This window comes from Scomber japonicus, chromosome 2, assembly GCF_027409825.1.
Source record: "Scomber japonicus isolate fScoJap1 chromosome 2, fScoJap1.pri, whole genome shotgun sequence".
NCBI lineage: Eukaryota > Metazoa > Chordata > Actinopteri > Scombriformes > Scombridae > Scomber > Scomber japonicus.
Window position 1 is genome coordinate 28142580 of NC_070579.1, and position 12362 is coordinate 28154941.

A 12362-nucleotide genomic window follows, 5' to 3' on the forward strand; every position below is an offset into this window, starting at 1 on the left:
ATGCATGAATGTGTTTGTGTACCATGACAAACCTCTCCACAAACCTGTGTGTGTGCATACACCCATGCTGTGTGTAGAAACCTCACCGCATGTTTTCGCACTTTATTATACAACTATGTGACTTTGACCGCACACGTGCACACAAACACACACACACACACACACACACACACACACACAGCCACAGTATCGGGGAGCTAATTATTCAGTGATAAAAGGCCAGCCAGAGGGAACCCAGTAATTGAACTCCAGTGAGCGAAGCTTGGAAGCACCATGCCGTATCCAGGGTAATAAGAAAAAAGTTATTATTCACCTCAAAGACACATACACACATACAAACAAATACACACACACACACAATGGAACACATATATTGAAATGTACGCAAAAAGACGTACTTAGTCAAGAACAGCAACATACCATTCAAACGACAAAACTCACAGGCTCGTAGTCTGTAGGTTCAGACTTTACTGCTGAAGTTTGAAGGATGATGAAAATCAGTATTTAGCTGTTGCATAGGCTAATAAGTCCTAAAGCATATATGCATGTGAAGCAGGCTCATGTAGTTTATGTTCTGGTGTACACTATGTGTAAACTGTTACCGAAGTGTCACATTTGTTACAAGTCAGAGATCTATGAAATTAAAAAGCATAATAATTGGATAAAACTTTAAATGTTACAGTTTGTGCTTCATTCTTCCCACAAACATATTGCCATACACACACATAGACTTACACAAAGACACAGATCTGTCAACTTGGTTAAATTGGCCTTTAGCTGACACACTGATAGTGTGCATCATAGCAGAATCAAAGTGACATATGATGGTATTTAAATAGAAAATATAATTATTTTCGAATATAATTGATTCTTGTTCTCACTAATGAGGCATTTGTCCCTTAACAATCTCTCCTAAAGGTCATCCTTCAAATCCTGTTCCAAATATCTGAACTAATGGATGAGCACACTTGACTCAGTTAAATCAGAATTTGAAGCAGTTCTTTTTTTTCTGGACCAAAACACAATCTTCTTCCCAAGATGCAATCATCCATAGTAAACTTTAAGGGCCCAATATGTAACCTTTTGGCACTAAAGTGTCTAAAAAGACTAGACCTGTTATATATTTTGTTGAGTTGTGTACTTTCATTAAAAATAGTTTCCAACAATGTTCCATCCCAGAGAAATCTGTAGTTTTAATCAAAGTAACAGTCCATTTCATTTGGTCAGCAGTCAATGGCGTCATATCCTCTTTGCACATGTGTCAGCATTGTGGTTGTCTGCCAGAAGCTGTCATAAATTTAATTTTTATCCAATTATATGCCACACTTTTTATGATACTATTTTTAGGTTGTGGTCTTTTTTTAACTATATCTTTTAATTGAATGAAGGATTTTAGTCACTGGACATCTGGATCTTAAGTTATCAGAGAAACTAGCTGAGCAAGCGTTACCAGCAGCGCGGTTCACAGCCATGTGTCCACACAGGAGAAACAATGATTTTTAATGTGAAAGTGCTGTATTGAGTTCATTTGTTTGGCGAGGAGACTTTCTGCTCCTCGTAAAAAAAACTCAACTATAGTAACTCAAGGAATCCTAACTGTGAGAAGCCGACTGTAGTGATGGTGATGGTGGATGTTTAAAATGATGACAACAACTCCCATGAGCCAACCCTACCTCAATGTCATCAAACTCCATCTTTTGTTATTGTTTCAATTGAGAGACCCCTAGTGGCACTCTGCATGAACCCTTCTTCATAGGAATTCATATAGAAGCACAGAAAACTGCCAGGAACTCTCAGGCATTGATGTTTTCTGGCAGATTTACAAGCTGAGAGAAGCTTGGCAGTTGACCCTCCAACCTCACAACAAGGGAGTCATTTCTTATTTGATCGAAGCTATGGCTTCAAGTCCAGATTTGCACAGTGTGGATAATGATGTCCCTCTATCTAAGTACTGTAACTTGTATTGTCTCTTTTTTTACTTTTACTGTGGCTACTGCTATTCATAACATACTCATTCAATTCATAAAATACTCATTCAAAAGACATATTAGACAGTATGTAAGAAGTTCCGGTACAGCCAACCAGACCTTGCGGTTCAGACGACAGCCATTACAGCTTAAGCCCAGAGTCGACAAAGAAGGAAGAGGGTAAGGTTTATTTGATTAGATTAATCATATAAGCCTCAAATTTATTGTCAATGCACATAGCATTTATCACTGAGACAACGAAATGCAGTTTAGCATCTAACCAGAAGTGCAACAGAAGCAGTAAAGTGAAGTGTAATGTACATATGTATAATGTACAGTATGTGGTATAAATAATGAATATATGTGAATAGTATTGTTTGTCAATGTGACATTCTTTTTCAGCTGCATTAGTGGATGTATTGTATCACCATGCATTGCATTGAGCAGTACTGATTGTCTGTGGTTGTGTTTACAGCTGCTGGCGAAACAGAGTACACTAGCTGCAGATGACATGGACTTCTGGATGGGAATCACAATTGATATGATGAGGAGGAGGGTACTTTTGACGGGGTGTCAAGGGGAATTGTGCTGCCTCCATGCTTTCGCAGCCAGGAGCTCACCAACCTGTGTGCCACACTTCAGGCAAGACTGGAAGCTAATCTGAAGTACATGGCCACACATCACAGACGTCTGCACATTGGACCACACTCTGACAGACAGCCACCAAATGCATATGACCCAGAGGCAGCAAAAATACATTTCAAGGCTCATCTAATGCCCACTTTGAAAGCTATTGGGTAGCAGCTAACTAACACCACCCACACACCCACTCCAGTGGCACAGAAGGACAAAGACATAACGTCTGCAGACCCAGAGAACGAGACAGAAAGAGGGGTGAGAGCAATTGTGTGGAGCTGCTCTACAGTCACTCTCAGAGCAAACTACAAGTCTGCTTCTCTGTTTTTGTTTTGTTTTCACATGTCCCTTTTGCAAAGGTGTTGTTAATTAATATTAGCATAGCCCATAGGATAAGAATAACATGAATATGTATACAACATATCACATGAATGTACTGTAGTCTTCAGTAATGTAGTTTATAATGGTTGTCTCTTGATGTGTTGATGAAAAAGAAGGAAACCACGGCTGACACGTCTCACTTGTATATTTAGATTTTATTACAAAAGAGAACAGTGTCAAACATCCCATCTTGAGAGAGTCCCTGATGCCGATCTGAGTCAACACTATATATAGTTTCCTCTCTCTAAAATCTCCTTAATCTCACCTTCTGAGCAATTGGTAAGTCTGGAAAAAAACAGCCTCTGACCTTTTAACTATACCTGGCTTTTAACCTTTAACCTAAGAAAAACGTCACAGGATGTCACAAGAAAAAGCAGAACAGATACCACAGTAACCTCAGTATTTCTGATATAGGCTTACTAGTTATACACAAGCCAGTACGGACTTCACTGGCTGTAAACACGCGTTAACTGACAGAAATGAGTGATGTTTGCACAAGTTCACAGGGACGAAAATCCAGTTTTTCGAGCAGTGGAAAATTACATATTGCACGTTTAATGTCAATCTACCCACACACCAATACATAATAACCTCTGCTGTGATAATGTGTAGACTTATCGACCCTCTGTACTGAAACCACATTGATCTATTCCTCAAAATTACTTGTGTGTGAGCATGTCTGTGTGTGCGTGTGTGCGCGAAATGATAAAAGAGAGTCTGTTATCTGTCCCAGCTATCTGGTGTGTATGTTGACACTCATCATGGAAGACATTCCAAACCTTCATCAGTGTACAGTGTGTGTGTGCATGCACTGTTCATGAATCAAAGCCTACTGCATATGAGGTCAAATCTCTTCCTCTCAGCTAGGATTGACGTCTCATAAGTCGGCTGGTGACTGAACATGGATAATTTTCATGGTGATTTATCAATATGGACTATTGAACAACTATCTAATCTCATTACATACCTGAACTCTTCTTATCCATTTTACACACACACACACATTTATGCACATGTAATCTTGCACAAACAAGTCAGGGAGGATACAGATGGCATGGTCATACATCTATACCTAAAGACTAACTCATTTGTGGATATACTGTATGTGTGTTCAAGTATCATGGGTGTAGATTTGGGTATGCACCGTGTATATGTGTCCCTTTACCAATGTCAAGGTATTGCTGAATCGTCCCTACCAATATTTTCCACTCCATTTTAACTTCACAACTGTAAGATCTCTGCAGCGTTGCCAGCTTTGTATCTTTTCTGCCAAACGTGGATTATAATGATAGAGTGAACATGGGGGATACTTGACTTGATGATCCAGCAACTCTCAATTTCCAGCTGCACACAATAGGATAGTTTGAGATGAACTGCTCCTCGCCTGGAAATGGATGCAGCAGCAGGGGAAGTGACAAAAATCTGCAGTCAAGTCAGACAGTTTACAGGGTTGGGGTTAGTCTACAGGAAGTCACAGAAATATTTACATCCTGGTAGGTCTGATCCCAAGTTAATAAAATGTTAGATAAATCTATTTAAACATATATTTATATATATATATAGCCACTCAATCACTAACAATTCCGTTTTAACGGTGTTATGTGTTGTAGGGTATAGATGATTAAAATGAACTGATACCTTATGATTATCAAAAAAACATTTATTCTGTAATGTCCGATAATAAACTACTATATTTGTTTTACATACCATGGTGACCATAAATCAGCTGCTGGTCAGCTCAAATTCATTCATTCATTTCATTCCAGAAATAGAGAAATTAAAGGAAAAATAATTTAATTCATTTAATAAATTTACATTTTTTAAAAATGTAATTCAATTTATCTTATCTTGAGTTTTTTGGAGACCTCAACCTCTCATGCACAAATGTCATTTGAATAATTTTTTGTATTGCTGAGTATATGCAGATAAAAGTATGTTTTTGTAGGTCATTTAATAACCAGAGATGACTGGTTCAATTACATCAACACACTCTGCTTCAGTACATTTACACCAGTACTGGTTCTGCCCTTAAGCTTATGATTAGCCTTACAACACTATTATCTCATCCTGTGACTACTGTTTGATCCTGCTTTACTTAACATTTAAGCAACAATTTCTGTCACACCTCCAGCTCCCTTCATGTTTTGTGTGTCATTGCATAATGATTGAGAACCTGTTACCCTGTAAAGCCTTTGAATCTCAATCAAGGGTTCTCTCTCTCTCTCTCTCTCTCTCTCTCTCTCTCTCTCTCTCTCTCTCTCTCTCTCTCTCTCTCTCTCTCTCTCTCTCTCTCTCTCTCTCTCTCTCTCGCTCTCTGTCTGTCTGTCTGTCTGTCTCTCTCACTCTCTCTCTCTCTCTCTCTCTCTCTCTCTCTCTCTCTCTCTCTACACTTGACAAGGGCACAGGTTTCCCATCCACCTTATCTTCTCACCAAGACAACAACAAGGTTACATTTATTCTGTAGCCCGTAGGATCTCCCTGTCACAACAATGATGTTAGCAGTTATTGCATAACCATTGAGCTGACACAAAGTTGAATCCACTCAGACAGAATGCTGTTACTGGTATTAAGTTATGCTTAGTGTTGATAATTCAAATGCTATCAAACATGAATTAAGATGCATAAAGTTGCATCTTCTGTTTTAACAAGTCTGGAGAAACAAAATGAAACAAAATCCAGGTTGTTCCTGCCTTACTAGTGTTAGCAAGCCAAGACACAACATGTAAAAAAAATACAGTTTTTGTCCAGTTCTCAGAATGCATAGTCCTCCACTTTTGGTTCTGACAAGCTGCTTTAACCACCTGCACCAAGCAGTGCATTGAGAAGTGGTTTTAGTTATAAATAGTACTTGTAACAGTGTATCTCAATTGATGAAATAATGATTCATTTTTGGGGATTTTGTACATGAGTGCCTCAAATATTTACTAACATCAACAAATCATTTTGCTCTCCCTCGTTAAGAGGTCAGCGGTCAGGGTCAGCTACTGACTAGAACTCCTTAAACTGTTCAGAGTCTTGCTGAGGGGTTGCCCACTACCACAGGAGACCTTGAACATGAATCCTCGAAAGACAATCTCTCTAATCACTGGGCCACCCAGTGTCTGGTAGCAGCAACTGGGACATCTAATCCCATTTAACACTAGAGATCTAATTTAATTTAATTCAGATGTAATTAAATGCAGTTAAAATCTTATTTTCCTCAATTTAAGCCTTATCCATCAATGCTTTGTATTTGCCAGCCCTCTTGGGTGATTTTTTCCCTCTACCTTTTTTCTATGACATTTCAGAGCAATTAATAATTTGGCCTTGCCATATAGTCACTACTGTGAGCACATCAAAAAGGTTGAGTGCCACTGTGAACAGTGTGAGTGTGAATACTAAGATTGTCAAGTGAAAAGTGGAAAGGCTAAGCAATTAGGCCTAGACTGCGTATCATGAAAGGAGGATGTGTTTGATTAGATGGGGTCTAAGAGTCCAACCATGAAATCATGGATGTACAAATCAATAGAAGAAAGTTACATTACATGACACTGCATGCTAATGGCAGGCAATGCCAGCAGCATTTAAAAAGCCTGAGGCAAATAGCAAAGAGTTAAAACTGGATTCAGTGGTTAGACTTTTGGAGGGCTGTCTGGATGATTGGATGGATTCACAAGCTGACAGTCAAAGTGAATGAAAGCTTGAAAAGGATACTTGTTTAATTTTGACATTGGAAACCAAAATATTGGACTTTTTGGAGAACATTTGTTAAAATATGAATACATTAAAAGGAGATTTGGTGGTGTTTGCAGACTGTCAAGGTTTAATTTGTGCAATCAGCTCAGTGTTTCCAGTTTTAACACATACATATTGTATATAAAGCACTGATTATCATGAGCCAAGAACTGTTACTGTGGAATGATAGGTAGTGGTAGTGATAATATGGATAAACTGCTCCATCACTTTATATGTAAATCTTCTGTAAATCCATTGAGAAATTGCCAAATGGGAATGTATGTTACCGGACAGGTCAAAATGCCATCACATTGAAGCAAAAATCCAATATTGTAAAAAACCAATCCAGCTCACTGATTTCCACAGTGGCCTATATACCCAGAGATGTTATGGGGAAAAGCTATAGCTTAAGCAGTGGCAAAAAATCAGATAGTAGAGATAGTAGACACATTTATTCTCACAGGGATGAACCATCATATCATATCAGCCTTAAAGAAGAAGAAGATGTCCTAATAAATACCCAACAGGTGTGGATGCTCATGCAGTATGGAGCATGCTGTTCATGACAGAGAGTATGTAAAGTCAGCCATACTACTGCACATGAATACAGATTGCAAGAATCAAGGAAGAAGAGACAAAACACTGCTTTCCAGAACAATCCCACTCCACCGTCATTGTTCGTCATCTCTCCCCATCACTTAGAGCTGAGTCATGGAGGATACAGCAAACACAACAGAGAATGTGTGTCAACTATCTTTATACCAGTGGAGATGAAATTACATTGCTGAAGACTTATTCCAAAATATTATAAGACAAATATTCCCAAATTCAGAGAAAAAGTTAAAAGAAAAAGGCAAGTCAAGCAAGTCGATTTTGGGTTGTCATCCCACAGCAAGTAGAGATATGACTTCTGGGAGCCGTTTAGTGCTGTCAGCATTGAGAAAGTGTAAAAAAATGGTAGCCCATATGGTCAGTTTCAGAGAGCTGTACTCAAAGCAAAATAGAATGGACTGTAAAGTCACCTTCCAAAGTACTTCTAAAAGAAGTCAAGTGCATAATGTGAGAAGTACTGTGTGTGTGCGTGTGTGTATCTTGACATCTCTTGCTGTGTCAGGGGCCTCTGCTCTGATCCCTCTCCTCCTTCGAGGGAGTGAGGGAAGGATCACTCCTTCTTCAAAGTCTCTCTTTCATCTCTTTCCCATCACACCATCCTCTGGGAGAGGGCGAGGGGGAGCGGCAGAAGCAGACTGGCTTTTTATACATCCATCTCCTCCTTGTTCCTCTTTTCCTTCTCATTCCCCTTCCCTACTGCTTTTTTCCGGGGTCATATTAGCCCTATTTGACCTGAAAACTTTTTTAAAATTTCACTTCAGTTTTCTGTGTTTTTCCCCCCTACTTCATGAATTTACATTAACCTTTCTCTCTGTTCTTCCCTTCTCCGGTCCCTCCTTTTTAAGTTATTTAATTCCATCAAATATTCTCATTGAATAGAAGCCACTCTTAAGTTTGATGGTCAATGAGAAGAAAGACACAGTGGCTTTACTGATGTGCTGTAATTGTATTTATTGTTGCATGTGTTGATTTGGGGACTCCAACAGCATGTTTACCGACAGCATCAATTTCCTCTTTTGAATGTTCATTTTTAAATACAGAACCTGGTATGAGATGTGTGCATTTCACTGATGCATCTAGACATGAGCACATGTATTGTGTGTTTTCATGAATTACCTGAATTTCACTCCAATTTGGTCTCAAGCAAAAAGTGATGTTTGATACACCCTTTTCTGAAATGGCATGGTGTGGACCTCAAAGTGTGGGTGGTAGGCTATTTTCTTGTGTTCCCTCACTTTGCAGTGCAGCTGTATGCTTCACAGGCCCACCAGCCCTTCTCCAAACCCTCCTTCCTCCCTCATACCACCTGGGGACAGGCTAAATTTACTGCTTTTCGTTCCCAGGAGTTTGTGAAATGCTGTTCCAATGGACTAACACAACCCCAGGGATGGTTAACACTCAACTCTGGGATTTACACTCTGCATGATCACTTTTGCCGTTTTATCCCACACAGACACAGACACAAACGCACACACACACATAGCTGTGTGATGGTGCCAGTCTCATTGCTTTCCAAAGGGATTTGACTGGGATTAGTGTGTAAAAGCCAGTATCCACTTGATAATGGTGTATGCTTGTTTATGGTTCTCCTCTTCTCGCTGTGTGTGTATGTGTAAGACTGTGTACATGTGCTTTTGTGTCCCTTTTTTATTTTGGCCAGCGGTCAAGGAGGACACTTCATTAGCTCCAAGCTGCCTTTCATCCCATGGTCTCATCTAAATCTCTCTTTGAGTCTCTTGTCTACACTATACTGGTGTTGTTCTAATTTCAGGATTAAGTAACTGTCTCATTGTGTCTGTCTGTATCTCTGTCTCTCCATCACAGTAGGCTATTAGATTTAGAAGGGGATAAACACAACAAGCTATTGCACGTTATTAAAAACACACATCAGGTTTTCATCATGTATATTTTCCTCAGACTGGAGAGTTACAACTCTCAAACAATGCATGCTGGGAAGTCTGCTAATATGCTGAGCACATTTTTCGAAACGTAATTTAATAAGTGGAGTGAGCTCTCAGAAGTACACTCATTCAAATCATAATTTCAAGTTTAAAGACTTTAAGTCAAGTGAACTCATGTGTATCAGCTCTGAAATGGTCTGAAAATCACATCTATACATTTTTTTAAATGTTGAATTAACTTGAAATTAATAAAACTCACTCTACTCAAATACCTGGGAGATATCAAATATTACTTGGGGCACTTGATTCTACAAATCACATTGAGCTGAATTAAAAGTAGTAATGGCTGAGCTTTTGGGGATATTACACATTTTTAATCTTAACTGAAAATATACCCACTTTATCAATTCTCTTGTGTAATTTCTTTTATTTAATAGATCTTTAACTGAGGTAATATATTCTATTATTATTTCATATATTAATTCAGAGAGTAATATACAATATCAATGTTGGCGTACCAGGGGAAGAAATTTTGTTGTAAAACATTTTGTCAGAAGGAGGGCTCTGTAGGTTGAAATAACGTTTGTGGCTGAGAGTAAAAGCTCAGTAGGTAGAACCATTTGAAAACGTGTTTCTGGCTAACTTTAGAATAGAAAAGACGAGCGTAAGGGAGAGTCTTGTTGATACTAGGATTTGGACTCTTGCTACTAAAGCTAACAAAAATCAATGAATCAGTAATCGGATACCACATGTTAACTTTCTTGCCTAATTTCCCTGGGTGAGTGCAGTTTGCAGATTTTCATTTCTATCAATCTAAGTGCCACCTGTTGGAGCTTAAAGGACTAGTTTGACATTCTAGGGAATTTGTTTATTCGCTTTCTGCTCATCAAACCTCTGATCTGACTGAAGTTATCTCCAATTATCCATCCAATGCTCATTTAAGAAACAGTAATGAACAGAGCAGATGAGATTCATTGACTGAGGCACTCTGACCAATGGCAGTCTGACTAGCTGACTGGCTGGGTCAGTTACGATTTTAATTAGTTCAAGAGAGCTATTAGATGTCAAGTAGTCTCTCCATCCCCAGCTACAGGAATACATGTGCTGGATGTTGCTCAGGAGAAATTGAACACTCATCTTTCAGAATACATGTGACATGTAGGTTGAGGGTTTGAATCCCTGTACCAACTACAAAAATCCAGCAAGCAAAATTAAACACTCTCTTACTAAACATGTTGTTTTTTTGCTTCCTCGAGCAAACCACTTGTCCTACTTTTCTCAACAGTGACATACTTGTGGAAATGAATGGGAAAATGTGACTCATCATGGCTACCACTGCCTTCAGCCAATTGAATTTGATTAATGTCCTCCCTGGCAGTATCATTAAGTGATTTGCACTAATACTCACTCATTTACCAAATAGGCACCCCTACTGAAAAGTATTCATTACTTGAGTCCATTGCCTTAAAAAAAACCTACCATATATCAGGGGATTAGGTTCATTCATTGCCCAATGATTGGTTGGTTTAGGTTCCGTGAAGTGTTTGGTGAAATTAATTACCAGCCATTTAGACACCAGTTGTTAGATATCAGGAGAACTGAGGGTTGGAGCACTTCTTATTGTTAATACTGTAATCGGAGACGCAGCTGTCTCTAAATAATCATTTGACACAGTTCGTTGAATTGAGATTCATTAAATCAGAAAGAAAATATCCTTACACCCTAATACTACTAGGATAAATGGTAAGATGAGGTGTTAACGATACATAATGCTGCCCAAGTGCAACACAAGTAATCCAAGAGATTTTAAGGCTTGCAACTAACCGTAATTAAAATTGATGGTAAAAGCTGTGCACAGTGTCACAAACCCCATGAAACCACAATCATCATGAGAGCACATTAAACGAACTGTTAGTCTCTTCATTAACACAATCATTTACACTGCATTACTGCCTGCATGTTTTATAAATTGGCAGCAAACTGGCCACTAGAACCTTGTCCTGCCCACGAAATGTTTCTAAACATAGACACGTCTTCTTCTTCGATAGAAGAGCCAACAATATATTGTCATCTTAGAGATTCCCCGTTTCACCAGGACAACGCTGAAAAGCTCCTTTCACTGGAGAAAAGCTGCCTTTTATAAAACCTTACAATTTACCCCCCACACCAGCACAAGTTCTTTTCATTTCCGCTATGATGTCTTGCCAAGGTACATAGTGACTGTCTGCCTCTTTCATCGTCTGGGATTGTGCTTTCTACAGGTATGCCAAAGCCAAAGGCCGTGCTTTAAATTCATTATCAGCTGTCTTAAAGATGAGAAGCCAATCTGTCTGAGAGGTGTCTGGAAGGCTCCGTAACACCGTCATGACAGAATGAGCTGTAGTGAAATGCCAACACACTCCCTAGAGTGTGCTCTGTGTTTGTGCGTGTATGTATGTGTGTGTGTGTACAAGTATGAGACAGAGACAGGGGTATGAGTAAGAGGGAGGTGTTTATTGTGGGACAATGCGTGTGTGTGAGAGATGGGTTTTTAATGCCAATGTTATGGCTTTACTAATGCAGACTAAAGCAATATTTTGGCTGCCAATAAACAATAAAAATGAGTAAAATGAGGTAGCTAAGCACCAGATTACAGCTATTGGACTTCCTGTTATATATACACACACACTTGCTATATATAGGCTGGATATAAAAATTAAGATGGCTTCCCTGTAATGCTTTGGGAAGGTGTTTATATTTGGAAAAAATCAAATCTTTAAATGCAGTTTATTAACAAATGGATGTCATCTATCTGTGATTGTATAGAAGTTCAAAGACTTTGTCACATCTTAAAGTGTGAATAATGAACATTTTTATATTGACAATGGATTGTATGAACACTTTTATCTTAAAGTGGTTGGTGTCAGTAAAAAGGTCTTAAAACCCACTGTACACTCTCTGTCCAGCACCACATGGTAGACAGACAAAGTTAATAATTAGCTGGTGAACACACTGGAGTATTGAGCTGCTGAAGAGTCAGATATTTCCCCAAAGAATTGGTGCGGGAAAAAAGAGCTAAATGGAGGGAATACTGCACTTGGATTAATCTGATAGGCAGAAGCATGACTCCAAGTGAATGCTAATGTTGCTTTGTGTCTGCTGGATGTGTAAA